We start from the raw sequence: 17713 nt of genomic DNA on the forward strand, positions 1-17713 counted from the left end.
TGCTATAAGGTAGAGCAGATTTCTATAATTCAACAGAATGTGTGTATTTTTTTTTTGCTCTTTGAGCTTATTCGGTTAAGAGTAATATTTAAACTCTACCCACCCCTTTTCTACTTTCATTTTACCTATAATAGGTCTTTTGTATCTTTCCATGTGATATAATTTTCTGAAATCTCTGTCCTACTTTCCTCTTGTCCTAGTATAATTCTTTTTTTACCTCCTTTTAATATAATCACATCAAAGTTTATTTATAACCCTCACCCTTTGTCTATTTATACTCCTTCTAATGGTCTAAATAGAAATAAAGTTCTTATGAGTTACAATATATTTCCATGTAGGGATGTATACAGTTTAACTGTATTGAAAAACATGTTTTTTTTTTCCTTTTCTGTTTACCTTTTTTGGCTTTTCATGAGTCTTGTATTTGAAGATCAAATTTTCATTTCTTTTCTTTTTTTTTTTTGATGGCTAGATCACATGTATTAATGATAAAGGGAGACAGGTAAAAAGCTTCACACATGGGCTTTTCTAGCTTGGAGAATATCGCGTTGCTTGCTGATAATCTGAGAATCTTAACATTCTACTTGGTCTTCAGAAAGTTGGTTAAAGTTGGTTTCCTGAGGTACGTGGGCCATGTGGGGTGGGTTGGTATATGCAGGCTGAACATGAGAGGGGTGAATTGTAAAGAGTGTTTGTTGTTCTGCTGGGAAACTATTTTGTGGAGACTGTGTGTTTGAGCCCGGTGTCATGGAAGGCGGGGTCAGTGCCAGACCAGCATGGTAAATGGCCGGATGCTGCTGGGGATTTGCCAGATGAAGGGCTTGCACAGCTTGGTGCTGATGGTGCTGCACAGGGCTGGGAGCAGTGTGGCTTCCCGAATGTTGGTTCTATTGTTGTCCAGTGGACGTGGCAGAAGACTGAGGATGTGGAGTATGTGGGTGCAGGGTAGCATTAGGATGGGCATACTGCTGAGCAAGGGAACCAGTAAAAACTTTTAAATTAGAAAAATGGACTATGACACTATATTTGACAAACATCCTAATAAAAATATATTTCAGTTCTAAATTAAGACCAATTAATGAAGAGGTAGAAATGGGGGAAAGAAAGGAAAGTGGAAAGGGTAGTAAATGATACTAGGAGTAAGCATGAGACACACATAAGGAAAAGAGGCATAAAGAGGAGAGAAGAAGAGAAAGAGACAATGGTAGGTAGAAGAGTCAAATTTTCTTTTCTGCTCTCATCTTTTCATCAGGAAAATTTGAAAGTACTCTATTTTATTACATTTTCTTTTTCCCTCTGAAATATTATGTTCAGTTTTACTTGGTAATTCATTTTTGGTTGCAATTTAAACTTCTTTCCCTTCCAGAATATCGTATTCCCAGCCCTCTGATCCTTTAAAGTTGAAGGTGCTTAATCTTCTGTAATCCTGACTGTGGCTCTTTGATATTTAAGTTGCTTATTTTTGGCAGTTTGAGGTAGTTTTTCCTTGACCTGATGGCTCTGGATTTTTTATGTATGCGCTTTTTATTCCACTGAATATATGCTCCTGAAGGAGAGGAATGATTTCATTTTTTTTCTTTCTATCCTATCACCTATCATAATTCGTGGCACATAAATAGACACCTGAATATGTAATGAATGGACAAAACATATTTTTCATTTACATAAAATGTTATCTCTGAGTTGCAAATAAATATTTTCTCATTTGAAGGAAATGTCCATATGAATGATACTTCCTCTTTTCTCACCTCTGACTTTAGACATTTTTTTCTCTTTTTTTCTCCTTTTGAATAAATTTGATAAACATTGTTAACTTTAATTGATGTTTTTTAAAAAATCCAACAGTTTTATCAGTTCATTTATTTTACTCTCTATTAATGCTCACAAAATTTACAGATTTAAAAATGTGAGGGAAAGCTAGCAATTTAGATCACATAGTCAATATTCTAAAAGTGCTTAACAGGCTAGAATATTTGGACCAATGATAATGAGGGGGAAATTAATAGGCACAAATGTAAACTTGTATACTTTCCTTCAAAAAAGAGATTCACAACTATAACATAGTGGAGCTAAAGGGCTAGAGAATAATTATTATTGAAATATTTAAGAAGATTTAAGAGGAGAAGACCAAATAAGATTGTGGAATATAAGAAAATAGTATAGCTACACTTTCCCCCCACAAATATTCCACATGTCTGGAAAGTCCTCTAAGAGAAAAAAAATTTAAATTGATTTTTTTGTCAGAATGACAATATCCAAGTTGTGATACATATACTTACACTCACACTCACACATACACACATATATGTACATATACACACATATATAATAGTAGACTTTGTGAACACTAGAGGAGGTGAAATTGTTGATCAAGAATGGTGGGGAAAGGGCATCAAAGGGGCAATGGAAAATCAGGTCTAGTCCAATTCCCTCAGGGAAAAAACACAATGAATCAGAGGAAGAGATTAAAGGAAAATCAGTACTATAAACAGTGACCAGGGAGTCAGTATCATCAGGAGGGAGCAAAATATCAATGAGTTCCAGAAATTTAAAGAAGTGGGAAGGAAAAGGTTTAAGATGAAAGCAAGTTTATTATAATTAATTATGAAGCAGTCATTCCAGAAGGTTCAGAGGAAGGGTTTGGGAAATTTAGAATAAATACTGCAAGCAGTATAGTTGAAGTTGATAGGAGTAAGAGCACAAGCAGCTGAAGCTGGGGAAATGTATTTATTGATTCTTAGGTACAAATTGGGGTTCAGAATCACCAAAAGATAAAGGTATGGTAGTAATCTTTGAATACTTGACTGATAGGTTGGTTGTTATCCTTTGTTGCCAAAGAGGACCAAAAGTACATTACTATGCTGAAGTCAAGTTATAGTGTGCCCAACTGTGGCTCATCAGACTTGCATGAGCTCATAACATTCTGCCACAGGTCAGGAAAAAATAGTCTATATCAACATTTGGGGAGGAGAGTTTTAATTTTTGGGCATCTTTAAATTAAATCATTTTGGGGCTCATTTTGGGGTATATAAAATATCACTGGTAGGAGAGATCTTGTCAAAGAAGACATATAATGGATTGTTTGAAGTCAATACTCCTACAAGTCATATTGTTCCATGGGAAGTTTCAGGAAATCCATATCACAGCAGGTAGAAAGATGTACCTTTGCTGGAGAAGTCCCTGGGAGGAAGAAGAGGAAAGTGCCTTTTCCTTGGCCTCTACTACATTGCAGAAAGCCCAGGAAGAAAAGGAAACTGGTGGTGCTGGAGATGGCCTTGATTGAAAGGAAATGGAATCTATGTCCCTAGTGGGGGTCTCTGAGTTGCTGGAGATTGCCCTGGATTAGGCTTAAGACAAGGAGTAGGAAACTTCTTACAAAGAAATCTAAAAGAAAAGTCATAGGAATATGGTATTGAGAATGATACTGGGAAATATTGATGAGTGGAGGACAATTCAGAGAGCTCCTGGAAGATGGCTATTGCCTTCTTAATGAAGGAGATTGAATAATTTGCTATAAGTGTGGTTGCTTGGATATGGTTGGACGAATGATGGGAGAGGAAAAATATTCTAAGAATTGCTTAAAATCAGGTACTCTTGCTGAACTTAGCTTATTTCATTATCTTCTTTCCTTTCTTTTCAACAAAAAGCATATACAATTTATTTGGTATAGGAACTGGAACTGTATATCACGACGAAAAAAATAACATCCTTTACCACTCCATGTCAGATAATTCTCAGCAAGTTATACACAAGGAGAGCTATTTAGAACACTGAGAAGATGATAGTTCAAAATTGCTAACATTTATAAAATGCTCTAAGGTTTGCAAAATCATTTATCTATTGCTTTATTTGATTCTTATAACTGCATTGTTTAGTTGCTATTATGTACATAGTCATATTTATGTGTATATGCATATGTTTTATATGTGTATATATGTAATCATGTATATATATGTGTGTGTATGTACATATGCATATGTCTCTCTCTCTCTCTCTCTGTATATGACATACATACATTTAAAAGATGGGGAAGTTTAGTGATTTGCCAATTTTCCCACAGCTAATGTTTATCACAACCAAGTCTTGCTCTTTGAGCCCAGGTATGCTTGATTAAGTGGGCTTATGTGATACAAGGACTTTTAAGTCAACTTATTGAGGTACTATGACAAAAAATGTGTAGTACTTGGAGTCAGAGGACCTGAGTCCAAATCCTGGATTTATCATTTACTTTCTGTGAGACCTAGAGGAAATCCTTTCACCTATCTGGGATTCCATATTCTTCTTTTTTTTTTTTAATACTAATAGATTCTGCTCTGTCCTTTATTTCAACTCTGTGTGTGTCTTTCTATTTCAAATATGTTTCTTTTAAACAAGATATTGTTGGATTCTTGTTTCTAATCTATTCTGCTATCCAATTTCATTTTATAGATATACTCATTCCATTTTTATTAATAATTATGATGACTGAGAGGGGGTTTCTCTACATTCTAATTTATATTTCATTTTATCATTTTCTCTCTTTCTGTCTCTCTGTCTCTGTCTCTCTCTCCCCTCCTCATAAGTCTCTTTTTCTTTTGATCACTTTCTCACTTAATCCATTCTTGTTTTTATTATCCCCAACTATTTATTTATCCCTTTTCCATGCTATTTCTCTATTCGGTAAGATAGATTTCTATATCAAATTGGGTGTGTAGATACATGCATATATGTATTTCTACATATGTATATATATGTATGAATGTATACGCATTAATGTATATATGAATACATGAGTGAACACATGCACTCTCTCACACATATTCTTCCATCTTTGAAACAATTCTGATGAGAGTGCAATTCAAACCTTGTCTGCCACCACCATCTCCTACATTTTCCTTTCTGAGGTAAAAGTTCTTTTATGTGAGAAAAAAAATACTCATAAACTCTGTATAGGTAGACTGCCTCTAACAAAATTTCTTTTTTAAATTAAATTTTATGTTTATTTTAAGTTTACAGCATTCATTTCCACAAGATTTTGAGTTATACATTATCTCCTTGTGTTTCCCCCACCCACCACCCCAAAACAGTGATCCCACTGTATACCCCCTCTCACAATCTGCTCTTTCCTATATCCTCCCCTGACTTTCCTCCTATATCACTCTGTCCAACTTTCCAGTAGGGCAAGATGGATCTCTATATCCCAATGCCTATATATCTTACTTCCCAGGTGCAAGTAAAAATAATAATATGTATTTTTTAAACACTTGATATAAAAACTTTGAATTCCAGATTCTTTCCCTTCCTCCCTCATCACCCACCCTTACTTACATACACACATTTATATTCCCTTCAACTATTCTCATATGGAGAAAGTTTTATAAGTTACAATGATAATTTTCCATGTAGGAATGTAAATAGTTCCACTTAGATAAGTCTCATGATTTCTTTTTCTTGTTTATCTTCTCATGCTTCTCTTGCTTCTTGTATCTGAGTGTCAAATTTTCTATTCAACTGTTTTTTTCATCAAGAATGCTTGAAAGTCCTCTATTCCATTGAATGACAACATTTTCCCATGGAACATGATACTCAGTTTTGCTGGGGAGGTGATTCTTGTTTTTAATCCCAGATCCTTTGACCTCAGGAATATCATATGCCAAACCCTTTAATCCCTCAATGTAGAAGCTGCAAGATCCTGTGTTATCCCGATTATGTTGCCACTATATTCAAATTGTTATTCTTGGCTGCCTGTGATATTTTCTCCTTCATCTGGGGACTTTGGAACATGGATATAACATTCTTAGGAATTTTCTTTTGGGATCTTTTTCAAGAGGTGATTGGTGGATTCTTTCAACCTCTATTGTGCCCTCTGGTTCTAAAATATCAGGTCAATTTTACTTGAGAATTCCTTGAGGCATGATTTCTAGGTTCTTTTTTTTTATCACAGCTTTCAAGTAGTCCAATAATTTTAAAATTATCTCTCCTTGATTTATTTTCCAGGTCAATGGTTTTTCCAATGAGATATTTAACATTGCCTTTAATTTTTTCATTTGTTTGGATCTGTTTAATAGTATCTTGATTTCTCATAAAGTCACTAGCTTCCATTTGCTCCCATCTAATTCTAAAGGAATGGTTCTTTTCAGTGAGCTTTTGAGATTCTTTTTCCATCTGGCAAATTGTTCTCCTCATTGGCTTTTTGAATCTCTTTTGCCATTTGAGTTAGTCTATATTTTAATGTGTGACTTTCTTCAGTCAGGTTGTTGACTGTCTCGTCATGATTTTCTTTCATCATTCTCATTTCTCTTCCCAATTTCCTCCACTTCTCTTATTTCTTCTTAAGCTCCTCTATGGTCAGTAACCAATTCATATTTTTCTTGCAAGCTTTTGATGCAGAAGTTCTGAATTTGTTGTCTTCCTCCTGTTCCATGTTTTGATCATTTTGTCCCCCCAAAAGGAATCCAGAGTCAGATTCATATGCTTGCTTTGCTTCCTTTGCTTCCTCATGTTTCCAATCAATTACTTGACTTTTGAGGTTTTTGGCACAGTAGAACTCTGCTTCCAGAGAGGAGAGCTTTGTCCCAAATCACTGGAGTTTTCTCAGTTGCCAGTGCTATTAGTTGGGTGCCATTTCAGAAGCCTCAACTGACTCTGACACACAGGTCATGCACCCCAGGACCTCCACCTTAGACAGCAATCCAGATCCAAGCAGTTTAAAGGAAGAGCAATTGCCCCTCAGACTGGTTGCTTGGTCCCCCTACAATCTGCAGGCTAGGAGCTCTGAAGCAGCCACATGGTAGTGACTGCCACACCTCAGCCACTTCTCCCTCTTTGGGCAGAGAAGGGACTGCACTCCTGGACCCCCTGTTCTCAAAGTCTACTGACTTCTCACTTTGTCTTTGGCATTTATGGATTGATAATTCTGGAAACTGCCACGGATTCTAGTGACCCACTCTCTCATTCCTCTAGCTGTGACTGGTCAGGCCTCCCAGAGCCTAAAACCCCAGCTCACTCTGGACTGGGCTTGGTTCCCAATATGCTGAGATAGACCATTCCTTCCAGCCTACTGGGCTGTGTTAAGTGACAGGTTTTTTTTTCTCTCTGTCACTTTGTGGGTTCTGTAGCCCTAAAGTTTGTTTAAAGTCATTTTTATAGGTATTTGAAGTGGTTATGGAGGAGACATATAGGGTTTTCCTGCTTCTATGCCACCATCTTGGCTCCACCCCCTAACTAAAGTTCTTAATAATAATAGGTATTATCTGGACAAATAAGAATCCAAGTAGTTTGAATTTATTGAGTTACTCATGATTTCTCTTTCATGTTTCCCTGTTTATACTTCTCTTGACTGATATTTGGCTGTCAGATTTTCTATTTAGCTCTTTTTTAAAAATCAGAAATACTTGAAAGTTCTCTATTTCATTAAACATCCATAGGTTCTTCTGCATGATTATACTGTGTTTTGCAGGGTAGGTTATTCTTGGTTCTAATCCTATCTCTTCTGCCTTCCAGATTATCATATTCCCTTCACCCATTTCAGGAGGAGACTGCTAAGTCCTGTGCAGTCATGACTGTGATTCCATAATATTTGAATAGTTTCTTTCTGGTTGCTTGCAATATTTTTGCCTTGACCTTGGAGCTCTGGAATTTGACTATAATATTCCTTGAAGTTTTCATTTTGGTGTCTTTTGATGAATTCATCAGTGAATGCTTTCCATTTTTATTTTTCCATCTGGTTCTAAGATAATTGGGCAATTTTATCTTATAACTTCTTGAAAGATGATGTCTAGATTCTTTTTGACCATGGTTTTTAGGAAATACAGTAGTTCTTAAATTATTTCCCCTTAATGTATTCTCTACACCAGTTGTTTAATCCATGAGATATTTCACATTATCTTCTATTTTTTTAAATTTTTATGAGTCTAATTATTTCCTGTTTCTTTGTGGAGTCATTAGCTTCTACTTGATGATTTCCAAATTTTAAGGAAACATTTTATTCAGTTGCCTTTTGTATCTATTTTTCCATTTGGCCAATTCTGAATTTTAAAGAGTTATTTGCTTCAGCAAATTTTTATGTTTCTTTTACCATTAGACCAATTGTTTTTATGGTGCTATTTTTCAGTATTTTTGCACCTTTTCTACAAAGATGTAAGTTCTCTTTTCATTGTTTTCTTCTATCACTCATATATTTTCTCAAATTTTCTTCTTTTATGCACCTCTTTCTTTAATTCCTCCATGAGTTCTTGTTGAACTTGTTTCTGATTTACATTTTTTTTCTTTGAGGCTTTCCTTGTAGTTTATTTTTTCTGGTTATTATCTTCATTGGAGTTTGTGTCTTGGTCTTCCCTGCCAAAAGAGTACTTTTAAGGAAAGGCACTTTATTTTGTTTTGCTCATTTTCCCAGCCTATCTCTTGACATTGAACTTCATGTTGCTGTTGAACTCTGATCCCTGGATGGGATAGGTAGACATTGTCCCAAGCTTCCAGTTTTTCATGCTACTGTTTTCATAACTAGTTTTGGGGTTTTCCAATTTTTCAAAGCTTCCAAGGTGGTATGATGAGGAGAGAGATGTGATCACTGATTTCCTAGTCTATAATCTGGTCTTTATTCAGGAAAGGGCCTTGCCCCTCTGCCACTGCAAGTGCTAGTGCTCCTCTTGATCCTGTAACTGTGACCAGGTCCCTTCTTCTTTTGCATTCACAGGTACTAGGGTTCCTCTCTGCCTTAGCATTGGGACCAATGCCTCTGTCTCCTAGTGACCAAACACAAGTGCTTCTCTCTCTCTGCCTTTGACCTGCTACAAAGAACTGTTCAAGGGCAAGTAGAACTGCCAATCAGCATCAGCTCCACCTAGTGCCAAAAAAAGTTCCCCTGAAATCTTTTTCTGACCAGTTGTTCAACACTTTTACCATTTCATTACTGAGAGCTTCCAAAGGTGTTGTTGCTGTCATAGTCACCTCCAAAGGATTGGTGCTCTCCTTACCATGGCCCCTCCCACCCCCACACACTGAGCTTTATGTCAGGATTTACCCTAGTGTCATAGACCTCTCCTGACCACCTCTTAAGTTTCTATGGCTGTAAAATGTCTCACTTTCAGCTTCTTTTTTTATCTCTCCCATTCTGAAATCCAATTTGAAGCATTATTTTGAAGCTGTTTGAAAGAGGATGTTGAGAGAATTGTTTTGTGTTGCTGCCTCTATTCTGCCATCTTCGTGCTACTCCCAAGGTTCCTTTTAGCTCTAAATTTATGATACTATGAAGTGAAAATTTTGTTTGTAATGACTTAAATGATATAGAATTATATCATTTTCCTTCTGATTGTATTTTATCTTTGTCTTTAATTAATTTTATATTCGATTATGGAAATTTACCCTATGAAAAAGATGATTGTTTTAAGTAAATCAGATCCACCAAGTTTCTCACTAAATGTAATGTTCTTCATTTTTGGGAACAAAGGGTGATTTAGTGGATGGTTCCTCTCTCACTCTGCATCCAATGTATCAATGATAGACATAATTAATTAATTAATTCCATCAATCACTGGAATGTGAAGAATTCTGGTAATTTTATATATCTGAAGGCAATTAACTATTTCATAAAACTATGTAAATGTTCCATATTCCTTATACAGACTCTATTTTCCTCCACATCTGTAAATCACTCCTCATAACCAGGTCTTAGTATCCCATATTATTCATTAAATTCCTTAAAATGTATGACAATAAATGTTACCCAGTTCAGGGATCCCTTGATCACAAACATACAAGTGAGAGGTATAAAACAGGCATAAAACAGTTGTCAAGGCTGTTAGGATGGAGAGGAGAGGCCAAGTCCAGACCAAAGAAGTATTTCCTTGATATATTCAGGTTCTTCACATTATATTTTTTAAATGAAGTATTTATTCCATTAAGTTTTAGAAAATTGTAGAGCCTCCTGGGAAAGATGTGTAAGGACTCAAAAAATATAGCCTAGTTTTACACCCAGAAAATATCAAGTGGATTAAGAAAGTCAATTGTCCAGATGACAGCATTCATTGTGATGCACATCCTACAGAGATTGACATCAGTGTGCAAAGTTGGGGCATGCAGAACAGATGGACAAGTGGTTAATGGCCAGAGTTAATTAGGAAGAGGAAAACTGGCCAGACTTATTTTTAGGATATTGCAAAATTCCTTGAGTAATTCCAAGTTTCTCTTGAAAGAAAAGTTACATTTTTTTATATCAACATTTTAGTAGTTCTTTGTGCCTGAAAGTCATGGAACATACAGTCTCTAAAAATTAATTTGTAACACAGAGAGTGGTGTAGGGGCATATCTGGGGTGTGAGTAAGTTGTAAAAAAATAAGAAATGAGGAACTTCAAAGGAGAACAAGAGTAATAAAAATGTCATGAATTAGTTGTGTTCCAGGGATAAAAGATGGTTTAGTCATGTGGCAAATATAAGGAATAACAGATGACAGAGTAGTCTACTAATAATTCTCATGGTGTCAAGAGAAATTAAGAAAAAATTCCAGCAAACCAGTTGATTCCTATCCAAATATTATGGAAGGACATGGATAAGAGAAGATGAACAGTTATGGATAGGTTTTGCTCTGCATGTTTAAAGGGAGCCTCCAAATCAATAAGAATGTGGATACATTTGAGCACCACATTTTATATGACTCTATTCACTTTAGAGATGATGGAAAAAACAAAACAAATCTCTGTTGTGATTTCAAATTAATTAAACAATGTTCATTCTAAAGAATAGTGTGTAATGGAAAACTAATAACATCAGTTATACCTGTTAGAACAATTTAATTATTAATTCTATTTAAATGCAAGTGAAAAAGAAAGTAAGTATGTATAGTATTAGTAAAGTGTTGTACTAGCAGTCAGAATGACCTGGGTTCAAGTCTTATCTTACTCACACTTCACTAGTTATATGATCACTGGCAAGTCCAGTGGTTTGCTTTTCTAGGTCATTCTGGTTAGTGAAAGTTGATTGCTAAGTTTTAGAATTGTCTTGGATCATTGTCTTGATCCCAGTAGCTAAAGATTTTACAGTTGATCATCAATATAGCATTACAGTTACTGTGAATGATATTCTCCTGGTTCTGTTCACTTTACTTTACATGAGTTCATATAAGGCTTCTCAGATTTTTCTGAAACCATCCTGCTCATCATTTCTTATAGTACAATAGCATTCTATTATAATTGCTCACCACAATTTCTTCAGCCTGATAAATGGGCATCCCCTCAGTTTTCAATACTTTGCCACCACAAAAAGTTCTGCTATAAATATTTTTGTATGAATACATTTTTTATCCTTTATATGATCTCTTCAATAACAACCCAGTGGTGGCAATGCTGAATCAAATGTAGATATAGTTTTATAGCCTTTTGGGTGTGGTTTCAAACTGTTCTCAATAATGTTTGGAGAAGTTTACAACTGCACCAATAGTGTATTAATTGCAGACAGCATCAAGAAAGCAGAGTGGAGAAAACACTCAACTGAGCTCTCCCAATATTCCTCTCCAAATAAATTTAAAATAATGCCTCACATCAAATTCTTTGGGGACAGAGCCAATAAAAGTTCAAAATGAAGCCTTCTTTCAATGGAGATCTGTTACATGGGTGAAGAGGCTAGGCTGGAGCTCATGTGGATGAAACATCAGTGGTGGAACTAGGTGGTTGTGAAAGAAGCAGACGCAATTATAGGATCCCTCAAGGCAGAAATAATAAAGGCATCTAGCCACTCATCAGAAAGAGAATAGAGGGTCAGATAGGTTGAACAGTGAATAGAGCACCCACCCTGGAGTCAGGAGAATCTGAGTTCAAATCTGGCTTAACACCCTTAATACTTACTAGCTATGTGACCTTGGGCAAGACACTTAACCCCAATTACCCTGCCTTCCTCCCTCCAAAAAAAAGAAAGAGAATGTAGACTATACCTGTGCTATCACTCGGCAGAACATCAGAGGTAGTTTGGCAATTTATTTGCCTATACCTACTTCTGGAGCATAACTGAAAGGCAGAGAGCAGCACTTTTAGTAAAGAGGGAGTGGAAGCCCTGAGGGACAGCATCATTTTCAGGCCTAAGGGATCAGGGCCTTCCTGGATAATAACCAGAATGCAAATCAAGTGAATAATGACCACATCTCTCCCCAATAATAATTACTCCACCTAAGGAGCACCAAAAACTTCCAAGCCCTCCAAATTAACTCAGAAGATAACAGTGTGAAAAAAAAAAATTGAAGCTTGAAACAGAGTCCACATCTTCCCCCACAAAAGAAACAGTCCCTGAAATTAAATATAGTTCCAAATCAAGAAATTTGACTTAACTATGGGTAAACAACAACAGTAGCAAGAGAAAATAACCATCAGATGCAATGATAACAGGGAATACCAACACACAAACTCAAAAGAAGACAATGAAGTCAAAACATCTACAAGCAAAGCCTCAAAGAAAAACATAAATTAGAAGGAAATCAAAGAAGAAAACCTGAAGAACTAAAACCTATTTTTTTTTGCCTTTTGGAGGGTAATTGGGGTTAAGTAACTTGCCCAAGATTATATGGCTAGTTTTTTTGTGTGGGTGTTAAGTTAACTCCAGGGCTGACATTTTACTTACTGCACCACCTAGCTGCTCCTAAAATGTATTTTCAAAACCAAATAAGAGTAGTAGAGGAAAAATTAGGCAAAGAAATGAAAGCAAAGGAAACAAAACGAGAAGACAATTGGTAAAAGAGGGAGAGAAATATTGAAGAAAGTAACACCTCAGAAAACACAACCTGACAAATAAAAAAAGTGATTCACAAGTTCACTGATAAAAATAACTCTTAAAAAACTTAATTAATCAAGTAGTAGAAGGGTTGCAAAAGCTCACTTTAGGAAATAATTCCTTAAAAATTGAACTTGTCAAGTGGAAGCTAATGACTTCATGAGAAAGCAAGAATCATTAATCAAAATGTTTGAAAAACAGAAGAAAATATGAAATATCTTTTAGGAAAAAACTTGAGGTAGAAAATGGATAAAAAGAAATAATTTCAGAATTATTCAACAACTTGAAAGTCATGATAAAAAAAGAACCTACATCATTTTTCAAGAAATTATCAAGGAAAAGTGCCTTGATATTCTAGAACCAGAGAGTAAAATTAAAAATCAAATAATCCACTAGTCATTTCATGAAAGAATTCTGAAAATGAAAATTCCCAGGAATAAAATGGCCAAATCCACAGCTTCCAGGTCAAGGAGAAAATACTTCAAGCAAGCAGAAAAAAAACCACTACTCTAATATTGTGCAGACACAATCAACATAGCATGGGGATTAGCTACTTTAATGGATCAGAGAACTAGGAATATGATATGCCAAAAGGTAAAGTAGTTAGGATGATAAAAATAATCACCTACCCAATGAAACTGAGCATACTCCTTCAGGGAAAAATAAATGTTCAATGAAATAAAGGATTTTCAAGCATTCCTGATGAAAAGAACAGAGCTAAATATTTAACTTTCAAATATAAGTCTCAAAAGAAGCACAGAAATCATAAGGTATTCTAGAAAATTAAACTCTTTACTTTCTTAGTTTGGAAGATGATACATGTAACTCCTAAGAACTTTATCATTGTTAGAGAATTTACTAGAAAGGATGTGGGAATGAATTGAATAGGATGAGATAATATCTAAAAAAATAGTGAGAAAGAAGAATGAACTGGGTGAAGGAGTAGAGAGGGTTAGTATGGGGTAAATTACCTTAAATAAAAGAGGTGAGAATGAACTTTTACAATGAATTAGAAGATGCTGGAGGTGGAGGGAAGGCACTTGAACCTCACATTCATCTGTATTGGCTCAGAAGTATGATGCTGATTTGTAGGACTCTGCAATTAATGATTTTTAAATTGACCTTTTCATAAAACAGTTTTACCAAGTGTTCTACCAAGCTCTTTTCAAGTTCACTTAAGTGAAGAAAAATACTGTCACTGGAAAGCTTGTCATGTGGAATTGGATCACAGATCTTTCCCACAAATAAGACAAAGAATAAAATGTGCAAAAAGGATTGTCAGAACTTTTATTAATTCAGTCCCATGCAGTGAATTACAATATTCTAAAGAATTGGAAATATCTCATTATTATGAAAAAAAAAAGCTTTTGTCTGGGACACTAAGATTAGTGCTTTTTTCTGCATTGGCATTAATAAACCAAAATCTTTGCTATCTGAGTTTTCATTGCATTATATTTTGATATTACAATTGATATCCACATAATCCATCATCACTTTTGTTTTTGGCTCTCTTTCCCCCTTTGTTTACTTTTGCTTTTAATATCAAGGTCCTCCAACCTCTGTCTTCAACTTTTTTTGATACTCAAGTGGCAGAAAATGCAAATATCTTGAGAGTGCTTGTTAAATTCAGAGTAAAACAATCTTTGCACAGTTATCCTGAGTGTTTTTATTATTTTTTCATTTGCTCAAAATCACTAACTGATATCCAAAGAGAGGATTAGCCTTTTCTGCACTCTATTCATGTTATTTTCTACTTATTGTTGTTGAAATAGCACCTTGGACCTAGAACTTGTTTTATTTACCAACTAATTTATTAAGAATTAGTTTATTCCAGGATGTATAGGTGGCACAGTGGATAGAGCACCAGCCCTGGATTCAGGAGGACCTGAGTTCAAATCAGACCCCAGACACATAACAGAAAAACTAGCCATGTGATCTTGGGGAAGTCACTTAACCCCAACTGCCCTCCCCCCCCAAAAAAAGCAAAAAAAAAAAAAGAATAAATTTCTTTCCAATTGTGTCTGTCTCTGGTTCTAATTAATTCTCCAATTCTGTCTTCCTGACCAGGTCTTTTTTATGAATTAGAAAATAGTAGATCTGGTCTTCATTGCTTTTTTTCCCAAGGCATCTTCTAAACACAACTTTAATTAAATTTGGTAATAATTTGTTAAAAGATCTTTTATGTGCAAGGTACTAATAAAGTCAGTGAAAATATGAAGACAAAAACCAAAACAAAACAAAACAATTCCTATCCTCAATGAGCTTCTGTTCTATTGTGGAAGGCAATGTATTCACAGAGATAAAAAGAAGATTATGTGGAGAAGAGGATCATCTAAGCCATGAGCCTTTAATGATCCTCAACTTCACATATTCATAAGAGGTGAGCCTGATCTGATCCTTGAAGTTGGCCAGGGATTCTAAAATGAAGGGGAGGACTAAATGAATTTTGGTATTGACTAAACCCAATAGTCATGTTTGGTTGAAACATAGAATATATCCAGGGAATAATTTCAGAAATGTCTAGAAATGCACAATGTAATCTGATTGTTGTGGATCTTTCCCAGCTTCTTCTCATCTTCCCTCTCCCCCCCCCCCTTCCCCCAGGAGATGGTGAGTTTTTTTTTTTGTCTTGCCTGGATAGAGGTTTGATTTGCTCTTGAATGTTTCAGGTTGGCGAGAGACAGGGAGAAAGCACAGACGTGGAGGTTTATTCGTTGTAATCTTTGCCCTCATTTTCATCTTCACTATCAACAGAGAGAGCTGCGTACTTGCTTGCAGAACTGAATTTAGAGGCCGGATTTTCTTCAGTTTTCTTTGGCTCAGATGCATGTCTTGAATCTTGATCTCTTCTGCCATCTTTCCTATCAGGATCCTTCCAATGGTCTTTACTTCCTCCATCCACTGGACCACGTTTGGAGTTCCCACTTTGGCCTTTCAGCACACTCACCCCATCTACCTTATACTCATCTGCTTCCTTGAAATATTAGCTGGTCCTTCCTCAGACTGCTGGGATGTTACCTTTCCTCCACCACTTGTGAGAGACTGCTGCTCTGAGGAGTCTGAGCTCTGCGATCCGATCCGGCAGGAGGATTGGAGCTCCGTTTTACCTGGAGTTTTCCTTTGGTGGGGACGCAGCCATCACCTTTAAGGGAAGCTGATCTGATTCAGAAGGCTTGGAAGTTGGAGACTGAGAGTCCTCTTTCTTGTTGAGTGTTTCATTTTCTAGGGATTTCTCACTCTCCCTCCTTCATGTGTTTCTGCCAGATGGAGCTGTATTCCCAGTCTGTGAAGATTCACTTTCTATCCTTGATCGTTCCTGAGTTTCCTCACTTCGCCAACTTGGGTATCTTGTTTCGGCTCCTCCCGCTGACACTGTACTTTTTCTTGTTCCTTTTGTAGTTGTTCCTCTACTTCTCGTTCCTTAGCAGCTGTGTCCACTGACTTTGCTCTCCCAAAGATGGAGGCAGTTCGGCTAGACTGCGAGGTGCTAGATGATGAATCTTCATCTTTGGGGGCACTCCGAGGCTTCAGATGCAGTTTGGGTCTCTGGGAGGGGGGGACCTCTATCTTCATGCCTAAAATCATCTCGGCTTTAATCATCTCTTGAGTTCCATGACCGATCATCTCGTCTATCTTAATAGCCATGGACATTAGTGACTGATGCAAGTGAGAGTATAAGTCCCAGGAGCATGGAATGATTGTGCTCCAGCTAGACTAAATGCTAAGAAAAAAAAATTAAGAAGAGATAAATGACTTTTATCTGAATGTCTCAGGGATAAGGTTATGTGACACATGGTCTATGAAGGCAGGAAAGGACAATCATAATCATAACTAACACTTTTCGCAAAACCTTAATAAACTTTATAAAGTGGTTTACATACATTACTTGATTAAATCCTCACATCAACCCTGTGAGGTAGATTCTGTTATGACCCATATTTTACAAATAAGGAAACAGAGATTGAAAGAAGTTAATTGATTTGCTCAATGTCACATGGCTAGTAAGTGTTGGGGGAAAGTTGAACTCATGTCTTCCTCCAAATCAAACATTCTCTGCAATGTACTGCCTTGGCATCCTAGATTCCCTAGTCCCATTGACCCCTTATATCCAATCAGTTATCAAGTCTAATATTTCTAATATATAAAGTAAGAATGGAGACAATTTGGAGAACATGTAATGCCAGGATTTCAAATTCACAAATTTCAATGTTTATTGCCTAGAATGCATTTTTTTTTTTGTTAGAGATAAGCATAATGGATAGAGCACAAGACTTAGAAGTTAAAATATTTGGAGTTAGAATGTTTAAATATTTGTTTTAAAATCTTGGCCTAGCCATTTGCTAACTGTATAATCACTGAAAATAATTTAAACTCTTAAGGTTTCAATTATCTCATTTGTAAAATATGGATAAAGATAGTTGCATTATCTAACTCAGGGAACTGTTGTGAGAAAAACATATTACTGGACTTAAATGTCTACATAATTTGAGTTATTATTGTCAAATTTTGATTTATTGATTCCATTAGCTTGTTTTTGGTATTTATAACTTTTTGATGGAAGAAAAAAATCACCCTGCTGTCTACACATGACCATTTCTTCAGTGCTTTAAAGCCTTTATTACTGACTTAGGGGACTAATTACTGTTTAGAAATCATTATATGGTTCTAAAACTTCATTCTAAATAATTGACCTCACCTCCTACTTCAAGACAATACCCCATAAGGAGACTTACATTTACTCTCTTCTCCACCTAAATTCATCCTTGTCTCTACATGACTTCTCATGATTGATTTTCCTTGGAAAAATCACCTCTATCCTTTCTAAAACTAACTTCTTAACCCAACTGCCATCTTTTGCCTATTTCTGTTGAACATTGCCCTACAATGATTTCTCTCTCTAGTATCTTTAATTTTTCCCTTTTGTGTCCACATACGTATAGTGTCACCTGCCACCTTTTAAATGTTTAAACATTCTATCAC

At 35.9% G+C, this 17713-nt stretch overlaps 1 pseudogene; it reads right to left on the bottom strand.

The window, feature by feature from the left end:
- Positions 1–15392: 15392 nt before the first annotated feature.
- LOC138143303 (eukaryotic translation initiation factor 4B pseudogene) overlaps positions 15393–17713 on the bottom strand; it is a 72363-nt pseudogene continuing 70042 nt past the window's right edge.

This window comes from Petaurus breviceps, unplaced genomic scaffold (assembly GCF_028583685.1).
Source record: "Petaurus breviceps papuanus isolate PSGF00001 unplaced genomic scaffold, PetGlider_PUasm1.0 90638, whole genome shotgun sequence".
Lineage (NCBI taxonomy): Eukaryota > Metazoa > Chordata > Mammalia > Diprotodontia > Petauridae > Petaurus > Petaurus breviceps.